We start from the raw sequence: 22726 nt of genomic DNA on the forward strand, positions 1-22726 counted from the left end.
AAAGATACAACAGAAGCCCAGATGAAAATGTGATTGGTCATTTACTTATCACACCTCATAGTCTTGTTCAATGGAAGCTTAGGTAGTGACTTTTGGGACTTTATTTTAGCATGTTTCAGATTATGTCAGTTCAGTTCTTTTCAGAGTTAGATCCTGTTCGGATTCTGTTCAGTTCAGTTCTGCTATTCAACTCTTCTGTCCAGCTACTTATGATTTTAACAGTTCAGTTACATTAGGCCCAACATTACTGAACTGTTTTTCCTTTTCATGTTTGTGATGCTGATCGGTAAAGACCTGCTGTTCCCGTGCTCAGCTTATGAAGACTCTGCAAGCTCAATGTGCATTTATTTTATCTTTTGCAGGTTTTTCCCTTTAGAAATCCAACCCCATATTTTTGTTATCGCCACAGTTAGATGTTTTTCCAAATTAATTTTTGTCTCTTTTTTAATTTTTGCATGTGCAAAGTCCAGCCCCACACATGCTTTTCGAATTAGAGTTTTGTAGCTAGGATGTCTGATTCAATATTTGATTAAATGTTTATTAATTAATTCTGTTGCTATTTTACAAATAATTCTGCTGTTATTCTGTATAATTATTTTGGAGTGTTTAATGAGATTCTTCAGACGCTTTGGACAGCCTGTGCTGTTTCTGTATTGATATCATTTGGTTTTGCGCATCATTTACGTGACTTTAGCATTGGTAATATAAGGGCAATAAATGTTTACGTTTTACTAAATTGATGTGGTGATTCATGGTCATGTAGGTTAAGGTGTGTATAAATCACTGACTGAATATTGCATATTATTACTGTTGATGACTCTTAATTCTCATCGTTTCATTTGATGATCTCATTACCTTACAACGACAGACCCACCAACAACTGCCTCAACTGCATCCTACTCAACACTTGCTCCATCTACAAACACACTATTGAACTTTGGGACCTGCTGACCTCCTTACCACCGGACATCGCCTTCCTCAACGAAACCTGGACAAATTTGGCCTCTGCACCAGACATTGCCATTACCATCCCTGAAGACTACAAGATCACCAGGAGATACCGCACCAATAAGCCAGGCGGGGGAATCGCCATAGTCCCAAAAGCACCATCAAAGTCTCTAACAGCACCCATGACACACTAAACTCCGCTGAACATTTCACTTCAACATCCACGTCAACGCCAACACCACCCTCAAAGGAACACTGATCTACAGACATCCGGGCCCCCGAGCCCAATTCTGCGACACCATCGCTGACATCGGCAGATTACATCCTCCTCGGCGATCTGAACTTCCATCTTGATAACAATAACGACATCAACACCAACCACCTACTTGACAACCTCGACAACCTCGGATTCAAACAACTCGTCACCTCACCCACTCACACCGCAGGCCACACTCTCTAGCCCATCTTCGCTGCCAATAGTCACGTCTCCTTTAGCCACACCACCGAGCTCGGCTGGACAGACCACCAATGCATCCACTTCTCCTATCAGAAACCAGCTACTCACCACCACCGCACACAACCGCCCGACGCAACTGGAGCAAAATCTCAACAGAAGAACTGATCTCCACCCTTGCCCAGACCACACCGCCTTCAACCATGCACCCTGACAAAGATGCTACCAACCTGCACCGCTGGTTAACAGACTGCGCCAACACCCTCGCTCCGCTCAAAAAACCCTCAAACACCCTGCACAGCACCAAACCCAACTGGTTCACACCTGATTTACAAATCTCCAAACTAGAATGCCGAAAAAGAGAGAAGGCCCTGCGCCTTGATCCCAGCAAACACAACCACATCGCACTCAAGGAGTCCATCCGCAAGCATCACCAGTTGATCCGCACCGCTAAAAGGGCCCATTTAAAAATCTGACCACAGACACCCTCAAACCAGACACCCTAACACAGGACCCCCCGAGCAACACCAACCTCCTTCACACCTGGACCCTCGCCAACAAAGATGACATTGCACACACCATGGCCGCCATCCACTCCGGATCCCCAGCGGACCCCTGCCCCACTACATTTTCAACAAGGCAAGCAGAGGAACTGTTCCCCTCACCTCTGCAGCACCATCAACAGTTCCTTTGAATCAGCCACCTTCCCAGAAATCTGGAAACAGGCAGAAGTCAACGCACTACTGAAGAAGCCCAAGGCAGACCCGGATGACCCGAAGGACTACCGGCCGATCACCCTCCTCCCTTTTCCGACCAAAGTCACCACTGCCGGAGGAAGATCCTTCTCACACCTCGCCGCCAAGACCTGGAACTCGCTACCGCTCCAGTTACGCCAGACCCAGGACCTCCTGACGTTCAGGAGACACCTCAAAACATGGCTTTTCGACCAGTAGCTCCCCCCCCAGCGCCTTGAGACCCTAACGGGTGAGTAGTGCGCTTTATAAATAAACTGATTGATTGGTTGATTAATTACTCCTGTCTGAGTAAAAAGATTCCAGTCGACCTCTGAGGCTAGTAGATGCCACTGCCCTATTACGTGTTACCTTAGCCTAAAATTAGGAGATCACACGTCTACAGGCTTCTGAACAGAGTTTTCAGCACCAGCACTCATTCACTTACAAATTAAGCACTGCCTTTGTGATTGGCCTGACACTGAATGACATCAAGACACCACCCTATTTAGGGCCATCCTTCCATGCTATTTTCAGTGCCATCTTTCCTTGATGGAAGATTTAGAGCGTCAGTGAATTAATGCAGTCATTGTAGTTTTCTGGTTTCACTTCATCTGTTTGAGGATGTTAATTTTTGTACCACTAAGCTGATAATAAACATTTGCTATAGGTGCCTAAAAAGACCACTCTTAATTAATATGCACTTTACACGCACTCTTTATGTTTATGTCCAGGACAGCCATGCAAACCCAGTCCCTGACAGAAAAAGTCTTGAGATCAACTCCGCCCCCCAAAAAACATTCCCTCCCACCTGCACCTCCCCCACCGCCCTCCTCCCCAAACAGGCTGAGAGAGTGTGCCCCAGTGATGGGCTCGTTAGTTAAATTAATCCTAGGAATAGACCTTCACTTTGGGAGTCTATCACTAGGAGGAACTTAAGAAACGACTTGAGCGCCATAACGACGGCTGTGGCCGTGGGTCTTTTTTCCAGGGAAGATACCCCAGTCATTCACATGGAAGCCGTTTTCAGGGGCAACTGTCTGTAACGGCTGCAGACACATTTCAACTATTTGCCACTGAATATCTTTGGCGGCTTGGCAGCCTGGGTCTAAATAATACCAATCGTTTCCATTAGTTCTGCTCTGTTCATACTGTGATTCGGTCATACTCAACATTTGCATATAGTCCACATTGGCACTCTCAGTTCTGTATTGAATGATGTGGAGGTGTATGTGTGCGCAATCCTCAGAGCAGGATGTCGCCTGCTAAATGCCTTAAATATATGTTGAAAACAGCATGGAGCTCTGTGAAGGAGACTGAAATGGAGATCATTTCCTCTGTGCCTGAGAGCCTGTATGTGCCCCAGTTTACTAGACACACTGGCAACACTTTGCACATAGACTTGGAATGCCTAGAGCAGTTTGCTACAGCGAGTATACGTGTACCAGGTGATGCTGATTACATTTATACGTGTTTGCCTTTATATTCTTGTGTATCCCGATAATCAAGCCGCCTTACATGAAGGACAACACTTGGATTCGTTGTTTACATAAATAACTGCATGTGCGAAGAGGGCTTTAGGGAATGCTGCAGGTAAGTGCATGCTCGGACATGTTAGTGTAAGGGTGGGGAAAGTAGCTGTAGCTATTTCGAAAGAGTCACCTCAAAATCGCTACTAAACACATCACTGAACTTAAACGTCCAAAGGCAAGAATCATGCTCACATATGCTATGGACATGCCTGTTGTTCTACACCATTAGCCTCGAAGGCTCTTATTGAGAGAAGCCTCGAATGCTATCGTGGAGGCGATACCACTCCAGACAACTAACTACAAGTGGTCGCGTGTTTCCCGACCTGAAATTACCAGGTCGGCAAAACAGGATCAGGCTTTACCGGGGGGGGGGGGGGGGGTGGCGGGGTTCGGGTAAAAACACGTAAAGGTGAAGGGACTGCAGACAGAGGCACAGACGGTGTCCTCTAGCACCATTGATGGAGTCAACAAAGCTCCCCGAGTCACTCCGCAGCCTGGCATGCACAAGGCAGCCTTAGCCCTTTGCTAGCCACCCACCATCCGTCAAATGCACTCTCAGTGTCATTTGCCACCTGCCCGTGGCAAAAAGCGCAAAATTCCCAGGTAATTACAAGTCCGGCAGGTTATTCCCCATTCCAGACATTTTACCTTGTGAGCCCATTAAACTACAGGGAGACACTGCCCGAAATTTTTATTACCAGCCCTAATATCTCTTCACGGAATTAAGAAGGAACTTGTTTAATGCCCCCTCAAAATCATGCTGTACAATCATGAAAGCGAGCAGAATTCTTGCTATAAACGCATTACCATGCAATGAAAGGGCCAAATTACACAGTATGACATATGGGGAGTAGGGCGAAAGTCTAAGTGGTGTGACACGTTCGTCGGCAAGTATTGTCCAATCCGCGTATGTCTATTTGAACAAGAACGTCAGACAAACAGAAAGGTAAAGAGGAAAATCGTACTCTACTGTCATCATTTGATCACGTGACCTTGTACGCAAAGCACCTTAATCTACTGCCCCAGTGCACAAGTCTTTGGATGCTCTGGCCAGCGGGGCCTCTTCAATAGAAGTAACGGCTGCCACTTTATCCTCTGTCACACCCTTCTACCCCACAAAGAGGCCCCCCTCCCTGATGTGAGTTGTACGGTCTGCTCTCCCTGGGATATAAACAACATTTGCATATCTTGAGAGGCAAAAGTTGGGCGTTTCTACTGGAGACCCCGCTACGTCCTAGACATCTTTAGGGCGCCGGTCCTTTCAGCTCTCGGCTTGAATGAACCGAGTCCCATAAAGTAAGACTGGCCATTGAAAGGGAAATGGCTTGTTTAGTGAGAACTGTCAAGCTCTCATCCATCAGGAAGCAGAAAGTGCTTCTCAAAAGGCAGTGATGCTTTAAGGAAACACATGTGAATATTGCACTGCTCGGTTGTAAGGACAAGAAAGATGATGGCTACTAGTGTGTTCTGTAGGGTGTTTAACGTTCTAGAGTAATAATACAATATCTGTTTGAGATAAAATCAAGATAGGATAATAGCTATAATTAAACGTATGAAAACAGGGCATGCGTTTGTGAACTAATTAACTGGCTGCTGTAGTAGAATATGCACTTCTGAAGCATTGCATAGTTGGTTTTGATAAACATATTTGTTGTTTTCTGTTTTGAGTGACAACCGCCCTATGAATTTCACCCTGCCTCCAACTTTTCTTTCATTTATTAAATAGATGAATATTATCACAACTCATCAAGGAGGAAAAGAAGAAGTATACAAAGTAATCAAAACAACCCTCCCTCTTGATTGTTCTCTCCTGTTGATTAGGTGCCTGGGTTTAGGGAATGTGAAATAGGAAACAGTCTCCAGAACCTTAGATACCTCTGAATTCCTCTCACTGAGGGCCAGATGTAGCAAACCATTTGCGAGTCGCAAACGGCGAAAATCGCCGTTTGCGAGTCGCAAACGTGTGTTTGCTATGCAGAAATGCATTTTGCGAGTCGGAACCGACTCGCAAAATGCATTTCAGAGTCGCAAATAGGAAGGGGTGTTCCCTTCCTATTTGCGAGTCGCAGTGGTTTTCAACTCCATTTGCGAACTTGAAGTGGAAGGTAACCCACTCGCAAAAGGGAAGGGGTCCCCATGGGACCCCTTCTCCTTTGTGACTGGACCCCAAATTATTTTTTCAGAGCAGGTAGTGGTCCAAGGGACCACTACCTGCCCTGAAAAAAATCCGAAACAAAAGGTTTCGTTTTTTTTCTTCTAAGTGCAGCTCGTTTTCCTTTAAGGAAAACGGGCTACACTTGGAAAAAAAAAAACTGCTTTATTTAAAAGCAGTCACGGACATGGTGGTCTGGTGACTACAGCAGGCCTCCATACCCGTGAGTGCCCATAGTCGCTATGGGGCCGCAATTTGTGACCCACCTCATTAATATTAATGAGGTGGGTCTTTGCGACCCCATAGCGACTCGCAGACGGTGTCTGAGACACCGTTCTGCATAGCAAATTGCGACTTGCAATTTGCGAGTCGCACGGACTCGCAAATTGCAAGTCGCAATTTGCTATCTTGCTACATCTGGCCCTAAATCTTCTATTTCTTTTACATAATGTAAAAAGGGGGATTTCTGTGATGGCTGCAACATGGAGCTAACACAAGAGAGTATAGCCTGGGGGATCAATGTATTTCCACGGGTAAACGTACACTTATTTTAAATGTGAAATGATGTGACACAAGGTCTATAAGACCATTCGTGTATGTGTCGCTTTCTGCATGTATTATGTGGTGGCTAGTATTGATAGTTATTTGACGATTTTTGGGCATTAAATTAATTTTCAAAATCCTCCCTGGAACGTCTTGATTTTGAAACTTTCTATGGGATCCTGCAATGAAAAATAAAATGTATACTTGTAAAGCACATTTTATTCGGAAAGGACCTTTGGGCAACTATTTAACGGATGTGCATTGTTACCCTAGTCAATGGTCTTCTTTTTATCGACCTCAGTAGGGTGAAAAGTCGAGAAGACACGTCCAGATTCAAATCTATGACTACTGGTTAAAAGACAGATCCAAAGTCGAACCCCCTGATAACGTTTGGAAAGTTATTTTTATTACTACGAATGTGAGCACTAAAAACTTAAAGAAGCACAAATAACTCTTAAAACATAAGTACGGGAGTGTGGCCACAGTGGTGGCATGACCAAATTTATTCCAGCTTAGTTCCCTGCCCGAGGCCCAGTTATATAAAAAATCTAAAAACAACATGCACATGAAAATTGAAAAAGAAGCCCCTAAATATAATGACCCACTGGGTAGAAGAATGGAGGTAAAACAAAGGCTCCTGTGCAGCGGAGCAGCTGAAACATCCAGAAGAAGTTATTTTTGGCTACACATGGAAAGAAACAAGATGGCAGCTGGGACTTGCCCTGCACAGCGTCCCGATTCAGATGCAGCCACCTAAGGTTGAGAAAGAGGAGCACCATGGAGGAGAAGACCCAGGGTGAATGGAGCCAAAAAGCCAAGAATGGTGAAAAAAAAGGAGATGGGGTTTCAGTGACAGCGGCGCCTCAGGAGTCTTCTAGTGGCAGCGACACCTTAGCAGTCTTCCAGCGGCAAAGCATTAAGGCGGTGGTCCTGAGGCTTAATGTCTTAAAACAGAGGTGAACAGGGGCGAGAAGACATGGTCATCTCCAAAATACAAGACCCATGGGGATGAGAGAAATTGAACATGGTGAACATGGGAGGATAAATAATTAATTTAAAGACACATGAAATGCTGGAACCCCCTTGACGAGACCAACTTTGTCCAAAAAAAAGATATAAAGGTCTGAGTTAAGGCAGATAACAGTGGGAGTCTGGAGAAATTAAAACAATCACAGCAAAAGTAGCAATGCATGTACATCAGCCATGAGATACACATAAAAGGATAATGCTGATTGTTCATTCAAGTGGTGGTACATAACACACTAGATGTGCCTCTGCGGTAATTTAATCCTGCCCAAACCAAATAAGAAGATGCAAGGGATGGCTGCTCCCTTTCTTAAAATCCCACACTGGCCAACAAAGCACATAGCTAAATATTAAACCCTGGAAGAAAACAAACATGGCCCTCATAAACATAGATTTGATGGCCTCTCTTTGAACTGCTTTAAAGTTGAAGAGCAATATGGAGAAAAGCATGCAAAAGCTGCATGCTGATCTAAGGGAGAAATTTAAGAACTGAGCCAAAATGCGGATGCAGTGAGCGGTCGAATTTTGCAGGTATCGTTAAATATGAAAATGGATAATTTAGAAACAGAAAAAAGACCCTGAGAACTCCTTATAACAACATAGAAATGGTATCGCGCAAGCCTGAGGAACTCGAAAATTGTGCCAGAAGAGAGAACCTGAGGATCAGAGGTATGAAGGAAGGAAGGAACAGAAGCGTTGGGTATTAATACATGTGTAACAGGATTTTGTTCAGCATTATTGGAGGATGAGCAACCCGAGTTGAGGCTTGATAAGGCCCATCAGGTGGGATTGCACTGACTACAGAATGACCAAAGGCCCCAAAACACGGTTGTGAAATCCCATTACTTCATGGTGAAAGAGGATATCCTCTTGACATTGGCAGGAAGAAACTTATATAAGTTTAAGGTGCAACATGTGTGAACTTTCATGACATTTCTGAGGCCAAGCAACAGTGGCATGACTCCTTTAAAGGAATTTACAAAAACTGAGACACATGACAATGTATGGCACAGATTGACATACCCCTTTGGTCTGCCACTCAAGCTAAATGGCAGGTCGCAGAAAATAGGAAGCAGCACAATTGCTGGGGCTAGATCTGGCACAGCATGAGCAAGGCCCCTCAGACCAAACCCTTGATCTTTAACTTTGAGAAGCTGCTCTATAGTTGGTGAAAGACAGACACGGAGGCAACAGAGGAGACAAGACTACGGAGGTCAAATTGACAAGAAAATATTGTCTTGAAGGGGCAATATTCACCCATTCTGAGTGGGCTGTGAGAAGAGGACATAAGGTTACACGATTGAGGAGGGAAGATCATGAAACAGTAGGATTTGCACCTGCTAAAATGACCTGGGCCATACATTAGGGCAACATATTAAAATGATGAAGGGTATTAATAATGGAAAGCAAATTAAAAGACAAACGGTGGTGAGCGAAAAATGAAAGAATGGGGACAAATTCTCACTAAATGGTTCATCATCAAAACACGTGACTAGACAGTGAGTACATGCAGCCCAAAGGGTGGGGGGCTGTAAAGGTGGGATGGATCACCGTGGGTATCAACTACATCCGGTACCTGGGTTTAAAACAGTGTTATAAACAACAGTATTCACCCATTAACCTCCAAGGGACCTAGGTATTGACAATAACAAAAACAATACCCCATAGGTACTATTAAAAAAAACAATAAACATAAATTTAACCCAAGGTAATTCATACCATTACAAGACGAAGAAGTATGACCCAAAGTGGATAGTTGCAATATATTTAATATTTAATAACTTGATATTTTAAGCAGCTTTGAAGTAGTGTCCCAAGTGCAATGTGCAACGAACGTGTGCAAAGTGCAAGCAGCAAAAGACTTCTACACAGAACAAGACAAAACGCTCAAAATAAATAATAATTATAGCACTGTTCTTGAATAAATCATAATTTAACAAAATTCCCTTGTTCTAAGAAGATAATCCAATTCTTTTCCAGCTGATATATTGTCAACGGCATTTCGACCCTTACTTGTTTCCACAGGTCATAATCAAGACAGGACAATAACGGAACATCAGAAAATGGAAAGTATTTCATAGAAAAATTAAAAGTATGTATCATATATATAACAATTTAGACATATGAAAAACCACTCTAGGCCAAAACATATATACTAAGTACCTGGGAAGTTGGTACATGGTTGTCTACAAGAACAAATAGACACAAAGCCTAATATCAAAAGTCTGGTATAAATCTACTTTTCCTGAGTTCCAAAAGTAAAACAATAGGTGTCACCCATGAGTGAAAAAGTGCTGAGATTTAGTGCTTGACAAAAAGCAAGAAAAACACAGTGAATAAAGAAGTGAGTGCAGCATGTAATAGGGGCTCATAGGTAGCACAAGCACAAGTGATATAAGCTACAAAGGTGAAAAATGGTAATTAGCCTTGAAAGGTCACATAAATCCAAAATATGAGGCAAGGTAACCAAAAGAAAGTGAAGTGGGTCACCTTTATTGAATGAATGCACAAATAAAAATCTGCTGCATTCCGGAGCATGTGCAATCATGTCTACTGGTGAGGAGCCAGAAGGGACATTAAACAAATGTGCACATGCAGGAGCATGAGTCATGCGTGCCAGTGCACCAAGACTAGGCGCAAGAGATGGAACCTTAAAGGAGCCATCTTTAGTGAATGAAATTTACATACGCATGGTGCGTAGCATATTTTGGAGCCTTATAGCAGAAATTAATCTCAGCAATACAACGTAACAAAACTTCCAAGTTTACGTGGAAATGTTTAATGAAAGGGAAGACAATAATCAAAACAATGAAAGAAAAAGGTTTCACAAAATACGTGCAAGCAGCAGTGTGAGTAGGGTGACCACCTGGGATTGAGGCAAATTCTGGACAGGACTGTAAAAAATTCAGGACAAAGGGTCAAAATTCAGGACAAAAATTCAGGACAAAGGGTCAAAATTCAGGACAAAAATTCAAGAACAAACGTCAGTTTTACAGACACACGCTAGAGAGGCCATGCCTCACTATGTTGTCAGTGCATTTATTTACTCTTTTTTAACATAGCACTATTCATTCACTGTGGTCTTTTTGTGATTGCCTCCTGGTATGCTACATTCAGGTGTCACATTACGTCCTTGTTCAGTAGTAAATTAATGCCCTTCAGTACTGTGGAAAGCCCACCCCCCCTACCCAAATCTACCGATCTTTCTTGAAGAGAAAGTAACAGAAACATTTTTATTATGTTTCTGAACATTTAAAAACCCCTGGCAAACAGTATGGGAAACATTAAGGTAATAACCCTTGTGCTAATTTAAACAAATTGAACAAAAACATCTGGCTTACCCCAACTGCCCATGGACTTTCAACCTAAAATTTTTTTCAAGAGACTGGGTAGATGGTGTGGACGACAGTCTCACACCTAATGTCAGGATGTGAGGCACCCATAACTTGTCTGTAGTCTCACTGCACTAGAGTGTATGTCTGGGACTCTACATTTATCTCAGAAATGGGAGCCTGGACTACCAATCAAAGGTAATAAAAGAGGAGGGTGAAATTGAGATCAAATGGGAGATCCTCAGCAAGTAATTCAAAGCGTTGTTGCTAACAACTGGATAAATAAAGAAGAGAAGAACAAGGTGGGACAATTCCTAAAATCAGACAAGATGGGTCCACCAAGACTATTCGAAGGTATTGGGTACCTGGGGAGTTGTCTCTGCACACAGGAGCGAAACAGAAGAGGCACTGTCAAGTGGTCGAACAAGCAACACCCATCCACCTTGGCAAACTCTTCTGGTGCAATGGTCCGCTGTTAGTGCTTGTGAAGGGTGAGCAGGGGGAAGACCCTTGCAAGGTTGTGCAAGGCAATTGCCTGCTTTGTCCATGTCTTTAAATGGTTTTGAAATTGAGCAAAAGCCAAACTAGAGAACTGGTTTATCCTTAAGTGTCAAGTACACATAGAATCTTCAAAATATTTGGGATGTAAATTTTACAAACAAAATGTACACATTTTAAAATGTAATTAGTGTTTCCTAAACATATGGCACTGTTTTCCCCTTTATATACAATTAGATCTCAGCTTGAACTAGGAACCAGTTACCTTTTGATATCTAGTGATTAAGATCTACCATTCTTACACTGATTTCCAGGATGAAAATTTCGGCAGAGCGAATGGTCCCTCCAAGCCCAGTTTGCTTTTTGGTCTTCTCTTCTGCTTTCTTTAGTGGGCCATGTGGCACTAGCGAAGATGGTGTGCTACCCCAATGATAGTATGTAGGAAGTTGGCTCTGTATGTGCTATTTCAAAGTAAGGAATAGCATGCACAGAGTCCAAGGGTTCCCCTTAGAGGTAAGATAGTGGCAAAAAGAGATAATACTAATGCTCTATTTTGTGGTAGTGTGGTCGAGCAGTAGGCTTATCCAAGGAGTAGTGTTAAGCATTTGTTGTACATACACATAGGCAATAAATGAGGTACACACACTCAGAGACAAATCCAGCCAATAGGTTTTTGTATAGAAAAATATCTTTTCTTAGTTTATTTTTAAGAACCACAGGTTCAAATTCTACATGTAATATCTCATTCGAAAGGTATTGCAGGTAAGTACTTTAGGAACTTCAAATCGTCAAAATGGCATGTATACTTTTCAAGTTATTCACAAGTAGCTGTTTTAAAAGTGGACACTTAGTGCAATTTTCACAGTTCCTAGGGGAGGTAAGTATTTGTTAGGTTAACCAGGTAAGTAAGACACTTACAGGGCTTAGTTCTTGGTCCACGGTAGCCCACCGTTGGGGGTTCAGAGCAACCCCAAAGTCACCACACCAGCAGCTCAGGGCCGGTCAGGTGCAGAGTTCAAAGTGGTGCCCAAAACACATAGGCTAGAATGGAGAGAAGGGGGTGCCCCGGTTCCGGTCTGCTTGCAGGTAAGTACCCGCGTCTTCGGAGGGCAGACCAGGGGGGTTTTGTAGGGCACCGGGGGGGACACAAGTTCACACAGAAATTTCACCCTCAGCGGCGCGGGGGCGGCCGGGTGCAGTGTAGAAACCAGCGTCGGGTTCGCAATGTTAGTCTATGAGAGATCTCGGGATCTCTTCAGCGCTGCAGGCAGGCAAGGGGGGGATTCCTCGGGGAAACCTCCACTTGGGCAAGGGAGAGGGACTCCTGGGGGTCACTTCTCCAGTGAAAGTCCGGTCCTTCAGGTCCTGGGGGCTGCGGGTGCAGGGTCTCTCCCAGGCGTCGGGACTTTAGGTTCAAAGAGTCGCGGTCAGGGGAAGCCTCGGGATTCCCTCTGCAGGCGGCACTGTGGGGGCTCAGGGGGGACAGGTTTTGGTACTCACAGTATCAGAGTAGTCCTGGGGTCCCTCCTGAGGTGTCGGATCTCCACCAGCCGAGTCGGGGTCGCCGGGTGCAGTGTTGCAAGTCTCACGCTTCTTGCGGGGAGCTTGCAGGGTTCTTTAAAGTTGCTGGAAACAAAGTTGCAGTTTTTCTTGGAGCAGGTCCGCTGTCCTCGGGAGTTTCTTGTCTTTTCGAAGCAGGGGCAGTCCTCAGAGGATGTCGAGGTCGCTGGTCCCTTTGGAAGGCGTCGCTGGAGCAGGATCTTTGGAAGGCAGGAGACAGGCCGGTGAGTTTCTGGAGCCAAGGCAGTTGTCGTCTTCTGGTCTTCCGCTGCAGGGGTTTTCAGCTAGGCAGTCCTTCTTCTTGTAGTTGCAGGAAGCTAATTTTCTAGGGTTCAGGGTAGCCCTTAAATACTAAATTTAAGGGCGTGTTTAGGTCTGGGGGGTTAGTAGCCAATGGCTACTAGCCCTGAGGGTGGGTACACCCTCTTTGTGCCTCCTCCCAAGGGGAGGGGGTCACAATCCTAACCCTATTGGGGGAATCCTCCATCTGCAAGATGGAGGATTTCTAAAAGTCAGAGTCACCTCAGCTCAGGACACCTTAGGGGCTGTCCTGACTGGCCAGTGACTCCTCCTTGTTTTTCTCATTATCTTCTCCGGCCTTGCCGCCAAAAGTGGGGCCTGGCCGGAGGGGGCGGGCAACTCCACTAGCTGGAGTGTCCTGCTGGGTTGGCACAAAGGAGGTGAGCCTTTGAGGCTCACCGCCAGGTGTGACAATTCCTGCCTGGGGGAGGTGTTAGCATCTCCACCCAGTGCAGGCTTTGTTACTGGCCTCAGAGTGACAAAGGCACTCTCCCCATGGGGCCAGCAACATGTCTCGGTTTGTGGCAGGCTGCTAAAACTAGTCAGCCTACACAGATAGTCGGTTAAGTTTCAGGGGGCACCTCTAAGGTGCCCTCTGGGGTGTATTTTACAATAAAATGTACACTGGCATCAGTGTGCATTTATTGTGCTGAGAAGTTTGATACCAAACTTCCCAGTTTTCAGTGTAGCCATTATGGTGCTGTGGAGTTCGTGTAAAACAGACTCCCAGACCATATACTCTTATGGCTACCCTGCACTTACAATGTCTAAGGTTTTGCTTAGACACTGTAGGGGCACAGTGCTCATGCACTGGTACCCTCACCTATGGTATAGTGCACCCTGCCTTAGGGCTGTAAGGCCTGCTAGAGGGGTGTCTTACCTATACTGCATAGGCAGTGAGAGGCTGGCATGGCACCCTGAGGGGAGTGCCATGTCGACTTACTCATTTTGTTCTCACCAGCACACACAGGCTTGTAAGCAGTGTGTCTGTGCTGAGTGAGGGGTCTCTAGGGTGGCATAATACATGCTACAGCCCTTAGAGACCTTCCCTGGCATCAGGGCCCTTGGTACCAGAGGTACCAGTTACAAGGGACTTATCTGGATGCCAGGGTGTGCCAATTGTGGAAACAATGGTACATTTTAGGTGAAAGAACACTGGTGCTGGGGCCTGGTTAGCAGGGTCCCAGCACACTTCTCAGTCAAGTCAGCATCAGTATCAGGCAAAAAGTGGGGGGTAACTGCAACAGGGAGCCATTTCTTTACATAGTATTATTTTGCAAATCTTCCCCTGCTCGTCCTTCATTCCTTCTTCAGACAGGGCACACATCTGATTTGGTTGCTGCGGTGCCATCAGGTAGCTCTTTCCACTCTAAAGTTACCTGTGACTGCGGGTGGATTAGGTCTTCTGGACTTAGAATGCTATTATTTAGCTGCACAGGTCCAATGGGTGGCTCACTGGCTTTCTGCCCACCTCCCTGCATTAGATGGGGTTTACCAGTAAATACTTTTAAGGAAGGCTTAATACACTGCTCATTGTTTCCTACTGACCATTCCATGTATCACCATCTGGGGTTATCATGCACAGCTTTCTCTTGCCCTGCCAGAACCTGTAAACTCACTGACCCGAAGAAACCCTGTGCTCCTGCACTACCTTTGCTAAGCCTTTCTACCCGCACACTGCACTGGTCGCCACTATACTCTAAACCACTCTGCTCTGTACTAGTGCATTCTTTACCAATACACTCTATTCTACTGCACTCTATGCCACTCTACCCTGCCCAATGCCACTCTATGCCACTGCACTCTGCGCCAATGCACTCTAAACAACTGCACTATACTCCACTGCCCTCTACTCTGTACCACTGTACTCTACGCCACTCTGTGCCACTCTACATCACTGCACTGACACTCTACTCTACAGCGTTGCACTCTCCACCACTGTACTATACACCAATCTACTATGTACTACTGCATTCTATGCCACTGCACTCTATGCCACTGCACTCTATGCCACTCTACTCTGCATCACTCCACTCTACAGCACTATACTCTACTCTGCACCACTCTACACTACGCCACTGCACTCCCTGCAACGCAAGTCTACTCTGCAATCTATGCCACTGTACCACTCTACACTATTGCTCTCTCTGCAACTCTATTGTCTGCCACTCTACTCCACTGCCCTCTATGCCACCCTACTCTGTTCCACACCACTCCATGCCACTGCACTGTACCCCACTGTACTGTACTTTGCACCACTGGGCTCTACGCCACTGCTCCTATGCCACTCTACTCCACTCCACACAACTATGCCACTAACCTTAAGCCATGCTGAACAGCAGCTACTCTGGTGTATAACATGGCTAATGGCTAAAACACATTAGCAAAGACAATAACTCTTTCGTAGACAAGACCTGTTGGCTTTGCCAATGTTTGTTAGGACTATGAGGTACCGAGGTCGCTGAAAGAACTGTGAAAAATACAATTACATCATAATAAAAGCTGCTACAAAATGCGCAAATACATTTCGGTTAAATAAAAAAAGCCCTTCTCAAATACAGATTTGAATAATATACAGTTTATACCTAGTACTAAAAAATGTTATAACACTCCATTAAAACCACACACTCCACAGCTCACCTTGGAACACCATTACAATACCTCTCTAAAAGAAATATCTTTGCAACCAGAAAACTTCAAGTGACTCCTTTTAGCAAAGTCAATGCAGGTTTTCAAGCCCCTTTGCATTTGCAGATTTACCAGTTACTGCATATTTGCATGTCTTTAGGTAAGGAGACCTCCTGGCAAGAGGGTCTGATTCTTATCTGTCTGTCCCTCCCTCAGAGCACTGGAGACTCCCTGCCTTTGAAACCTGCTGGGGAAACTAATCGCCCGTAATTTCGCTCTACCTTCCCTTGTCCATTTGGTGAAAGGCTAAAATTACGGACAAATGCCTTCCGTTAAGCCTTTCATCACCGACAACGGACGGCATGGCGAAATTACGGACAGTCCGTGAAATTTACGGACGGGTGGTCACCTTGTGAGTCATGCGTGGGGTACGGTAAGACTATTGCGTGAGAGCTGCAGCGTTGCCAGATCGGGTGATTTCCCGCACAAATGGGTGACATTTTTCTCATTTGTGCGGGAAAAACTCAATTGGCGGGTGCCTGGTTATTGGGCTTATATTTGCCCTTTGTACGCATTTGGTAAGGCTGTAGTGGCACCCAGAAAATGTCAATAGACTAAAAGTGACACGTTGCATCAGCTCACAAGTGGACTCACCTGTGCATTAATTTTGACGGACTCGAGTCCAGTCCGACACTGTCGCAGAGCAGAGGAAAGAGGAAAATCTAGGCGCGTGCAGCTCTAAGGGTCCCGCCCCCATCTTTAGACCCCCCAGGCAGCAGGCCTGCTAAAGCTGCCATATATTGCTGATGTAAGTAAAGAATTTCAGGCTTCATATGCTTTTAACAAAGAACAAGGGATAGAAAAAGGTATTGCCGCGGTACTTCCTCCAGGCTCCAACGTCTTACTGGAAATCTCAGAGTCTTGATTAGCGTCCAACTGACCGTCCAAGGGCCTGCAAGCACCCCAGCCACAGTGAAACCAGCGTACGCCATGGCGAGGCCCGTCAGGTGAGTCTTTCGAGGGAGTGGAGTATTCTCTCTTGTGAATGCTTCGCTACCGGAAGGCATGGATGCTCGTGAAACGATGATGGAGTCAGGGCGTGCGTGTGGCCTAGGCCTTGTAAGGTGGGTACTGTGTGGAAAATAAGAGGTCTGAATATTCGAGGCACTGGAACCGATTCATGAATGTCAGTGTGGTAAGGGTTGCGAGGGAGGGGGACAGCTTTGAGGCCTACCCGAGGATGTCAAGTTGACCTGCTCGAAAGCGAAGCTTAGACTTTCTGAAGCCTAGAGAGTACATTTGGAGCAGAGTACCTACCTGGATGCTTTTGGAGATTTGTAAACCTGTGGTTGGCGGGCATAGTACTGCTCAAAGCTCGAGCACTGCAAAAGGTTAGTCTCCCACTTTAAAACCTGTGTTCGGATCCTGCGAGGATACGCCCCACCTTTCCATTGCATATAGACATGTGTACCTGGCCTTAAACGTTTACAAGTCTGCAGAGAGTGCAGTCACCTTATCCTCCAAACTGAAAGTAGCAATACAATGTTGGATCATCTGGGCTTTTCGCACGCATTTGATGGTGTGTGTATTGGAACTAGCACACCTGATATTGTCCAGCTCAATTTATAGTCAAGTTATAGTCCTTTTGTACAGGGTTACGCACGCACCGGACCTGCAGACCTAATTTACTTAATGGTCAATAGCCCCGTTACCGTTAGCGCGATTTGCAGCGTGCATGAAGCATTGATTGGACAGTGTGGGCTGTCAGTCTGTGTAGAATGTAGTCTGGAGGACTGTGAAAAATTGATACAAATTATAATATATATATGTACTACAGCACATGCAGCAGCACATGTGTGGCTGGCTGTGAACTGCTACTAATGACGACAAAAATCATGTTGCTTGGTTGCACGGTGCACCGGTCCGTGCACCATGCACACACGATCTACCCTAAATTGGTGGTGGTGGTGGTGGTGGTGCATCCGCCATCCATCCTTAATGGCAGTGGTGTTGGGGCAGAGGGGTGACAGTCTAGTAACGCGAAAACGCCACCAATTGACGGCCATGCCAAAAATGATTGGCCTGTCCCCGCGGCGCAGTTTAAAAGCTGCGATGGTGCAATGGTGCGAGTGTGGGCCCCCTCTTCCACGCAGTGGTGGTGAAACATGGGTGGCGCTGGTGCATGGCGGACACCAACTTGTGTGTGCCCTGCCCAGAGTGAGAGATTGGGGCCAGGTCGATCATTACACTCACCAAGCCAACTGAGAATCCCCACCCACCTTCCTGTTGTGTGGGTGCCACGGCCCCAGGCCGCTTGGCGCCGCCAAGTCCAACTTCCTGTTGCCCCCCCAACACTAACGTACGGAAGACAAGGTAAGGTAGGCATGCTGCACCAAGACTGCCTGCATTTTAATTCCTAATCATAGTTAAATGGTCGCGATCAAGCCCGTAAGTTGATTGTATTTGTTTGTTTTAATTTTGCCTTTCCTTGCCTCAAGTAGCCTGCGTCACTATCGTAGCTGTGCTCTTCTTCACTAGCTCGCACACAATTGCACACACTCACAGTGGTCGAAGTGCTGTGGGCGGGTAGAGGGAATTTATTATAAAAATGCACACAACTGGTTAATCTGCTTTGGTTTGGAGCAACTACTGGTTTAATTGATGGAATCTTTGCTTAATTTGTAAATAAAAATGTGCCAGTGCCCAAAGCCCTCCTCTTGAACACGCAGCTGCTGCAATTAAATGTGCAAACACGGAATACTGAGGCAACGTAACCCTGAAGCCATCTCGGGCCTCTTCAATCCATTTAAAGCCACTCCCTGCCCCTTCAGCTCACTCTTGCAGCTTTCTGCTTTATCCCATTGTGACGATTTTTCGTTTTTCTCTTCCTCCATCTTTCCCATATGTGTGTTTAGCTCGCAGTAAATGCTTGAGGAAGAAAAATAAGTGCCGGCCCTCAAAAATAAGTATTGGTGCTCCACAAGGAAAACAACAAGCACAAATTAAGCACTGGATGGAATCACATGAAGGTTTGTGATGACAAAGAGTTATTGGTTTTGACTCGTAATGCAAGGGGCTTACCAGCTGAGCTGTGCAGTATGTGCTTTACAGGGCAGTTAAATAAAAACAAGCATTTGCAATGCAACAGGTCTCACGTTTGCTCGCGTAAGAGCTATTAGTATTGTAAACTCCTAACTGGACTTTTCTTGCCACATAAACTAATAATGAAAAGTAAAACAGTTTCACATATGCGAGCATAAGGTTGCCATGAGCGTGAAGGAGACAGAGAAAAGGAAACAGAAGTTCGCTCGCAGTGAAGCTTATCGGCAAAAGTGCAATTATCCATGTTATCTGCAAAAGTGCAATTATCCATGTAACAGGGTCGATGTCATGCAAAGCTCTCAACTTCTGCCCTACAAGATCACGCTGCACAAAGAAATTAAAAGATAAAGTAGTGCAGAAACCAGCTGAAAACAAAGAGCCTTGTATGTTTTCAGTAGTTTACTGTTGCGCCCGAGGAAGGCTAAACACCGGAAAAGGCATGACGTATGCATGCCTTTCACTAATAAAATAAATCAAGTTTTAAAAGGCAAGCCCACAAACTAATGCAAGTGTTGGGCGTGACATGGGTATGGTTAGAAGCCCACATGGAGATTACAACATGGTCCAGAGCGCTTGCGCGCGCTCAACCCTAATGAATCATTAATTTCAGTTTGGGTATTACTTAAACCATTTTATTTGAAACATTTCCGCACATTCGATGCTTTAAAATGTTTGCTTCAGCCTACGATTGCCTTTTTTCGGTGTTAAAAGTTTGGGCTACTTTTTGAGCTGGAACAGGTTCATTTAAGGGCTTACTTTGGGCTGGTCATTCAACAGCTTTGGGCTTTAGAATGCTTTTAACATCTGGCAAGACTGGAGAGCTGGAACACTAAAGGAGCCATATTTAGCAAATTAAAAATACATACACCAAGTATGACGTATTATGGGTCCTTATTGCATGAATTAATCTTAGCAATCCATCTTAATCAAACTTCCATGATAACATGCAAAGGTTTAAAAAGGGAAGGCAATAATAAATAAAAAAAATGTGCTAAGCAAGGTTACATCTTGAGAATTAAAGGAGGACTACATCTCAAAAATAAATAAAACCAGGCATAGTATGTGGCACATCACATAACTAGGGGCCCGATTGATGCTTCACTATACCACACAGTGTGGCCTGATAAACACAAAAAAATTCTTAAGGGTCAAACCAGGAAATGGAAAGGCTAATATAAAAAAGAAGGCTTTGAAACAAAAATATAAGCAGATCTAAATAATATAAAAGGGAGGGAGGGCACAACCCAAATCCAGGAAACAAAATGACTGTACTACAATAAAGAAACTGGATTTCCTAAGTGTGAGCAATTCTTCTATTAATCTTGTGTGTGCTATCATTCCAAAAAGCCTCAATGGACCACCATGTCAAAAAGAAAGCAAAGGTCAAGCAATCCAATAAACGCATGCAACGTCCCCTGGGAAATTAAGAAATATGACATTAAGTAATATGAATATCACATCTATCCCCCTTTAGAAAAGGAAGAGGGGGCTTGTAATCTACATTAATTCACATTCGAAATTTAGAATTTCAACAGGAGAAACGTCATCAACAGTTTAACAGTTGAATGAAAAATCTTTAGATGGTAATAAAGTTACTCCTTTCATCCAGGGTATTTACCTCAATTGTTAACTGTATCACATCAAGATATCCAGAAGCATTCTCACTGCTTCAGATGTTTAGATAAATGACCATCCATGTTGGAGGTCTTGGTTGTTCATTGATTTGCCATGTGAGGTCAGTTTCAGTATAGTTATGTGAGCCAAAATGAGCAACCAAAGCGGATGTATGCTTTTTGCAACAAATGCAGCTTTTATGTTGTATGGTACATGTCTTGATCATTTGTGATGTCTGGCCTATATACAGAAGACCATAGGGGCAGCAAATGGTATATACAGCATTGCTTGATCTACAATTAGTAAGCTGTTCTAACTGATGGTGAATATTGTTGTTGCTGAATTCCTTTGCATTAAAGGTGAGGTCACAGACTGAACAGGTTTGACATTTGTAGTGACAGGTGATCTGTGGTAAATCCCAGCTAGATGTAATAGTTTGATGATTAGGCTTGTGTGAGAAAGTAGCCTCTTTCTAGCATGGTTACACCCATTTGTTGTTACCCCCATTTTTGGCCTGTTTGTGAGTGTTTGTCAGTGTGTTTTTACTGTCTCATTGGGATCCTGTTAGCCAGGACCCCAGTGCTCATAGTTTAAGACCCTATTTGTCAGTGTGTTTTGCCTGTCTCACTGGGATCCTACTAGCCTGGACCCCAGTGCTCATAGTTTGTGGCCTATATGTGTTGTTAGTATGCTTGACTGTGTCACTGAAGTTCTGCTAACCAGAACTCCAGTGCTTATGCTCTCTCTACTTACCAACTTTGTCACTACAGTTTAGTGACTCCATATTCCAATTCTGATTGGCATACTGGACCCCCTTATATGTCCCTAGTATATGGTACATAGGTACCCAGGGCATTGGGGTTCCAGGAGACCCTTATGGGCTGCAGAATTTCTTTTGCCACCCATAAGGAGCTCATACAAACCTTTCTTCAGGACTGCCACTGCAGCCTCAGTGAAATAGTGCACACACTATTTCACAGCCATTGTTCACTGCATTAAGTAACTTATAAGTCACCTATATGTCTAACCTCATTTACTGAAGGCTAGGTGCAAAGTTACTCGTGTGAGGACACCCTTGCACTAGGAAAGGTGCCCCCATGTTGTCCTGGGACAATTCCCTGGACTTCGTGAGTGCGGGTACACCATTAAAAGCGTGCACTACATATATGTCAGTACCTATAAGTAGCTTCACAATGGCTACTCCGAATGTGGCCATGTGAGGTGTCTAAGATCATGGAAATGACCCCCCAATCCAAATCTGGTATTGAGGACCAATCCCATGTACCCTGTGGGCTCCACCACGGACCCCTAGTACTACCAAACCAGCTCTCTGAGGTTTCCACTGCAGCCCCAGATGCTGCCACCTCACAGACAGGTTTCTGCCCTCCTGGGGATTGAGCAGATTAATCCCAGGAAGGCATAACAATGCATTTTCTTTAGAAGAGGGGTGTTTCACTCTCTCCCGTTGGAAATAGGAGTTACAGGCATGGGAGAGGTATCCTCCCAGAACCTCTGGAAATGTTCGGAAGGGCACAAATGGTGCCCTCCTTGCATAATCCAGTCTACACTGGTTCAGGGACACCCAGTCCCTGCTCTGGCGCAAAACTGGACAAAGGAAAGGGGAGTGACTATTCCCCTGTCCATCACTACCCCAGGGGTGGTGTCCAGAGCTCCTCCAGAGTGTCCCTGGCATTAGTCATCTTGGATTTCAAGGTGTGGGGACCCTCTGGAGACCTCTGAGTGGCCATGTGCCAGCAGGTGACGTCAGAGACCCCTCCTGATAGGTGCATGCCTGGGTAGGTAGCCAGTCCCCCTCTCAGGGCTATTTAGGGTCTCTCCTCTGGGTGTTTCCTCAGTTTCAGTTTGCAAGATTCCTCCAGGACTCCTCTGCATCCTCTCCATCCTCTGCTTCAACTTCTGACTGTCGGATCAACCGCAGACTGCTCCAGGAACTACTGTAACTGCAACAAAGTATCCAGGACGACTCCTTTGACCTGCAACTTCAGCTCCAGCCAGCATTTGCTGAGAGCCCCCTCTGTCTCCTCAGTCCAAGCTGAAACCCCCAGGTCCCTCCTGGGTCCATGCTGCTCCTCTTTGATGCAAACCACGTACTTGCTTGAACCAAGGCTTGTTGGCAGAATCCAGTGACGTGAACAGCCTGCATCCAACAACTTGACGTGGGACATCTCTTGCACCAAGCAGGAACCTGCAGCCATCTTCTTTGGTGCACTTCTTTACTTTTCTTCGAACTGGAGAATCCACTTTTGCACCTTCCTCTAGGTTGGTAGGGGCTCCTGACCTTCCTG

This window comes from Pleurodeles waltl, chromosome 9 (assembly GCF_031143425.1).
Source record: "Pleurodeles waltl isolate 20211129_DDA chromosome 9, aPleWal1.hap1.20221129, whole genome shotgun sequence".
NCBI lineage: Eukaryota > Metazoa > Chordata > Amphibia > Caudata > Salamandridae > Pleurodeles > Pleurodeles waltl.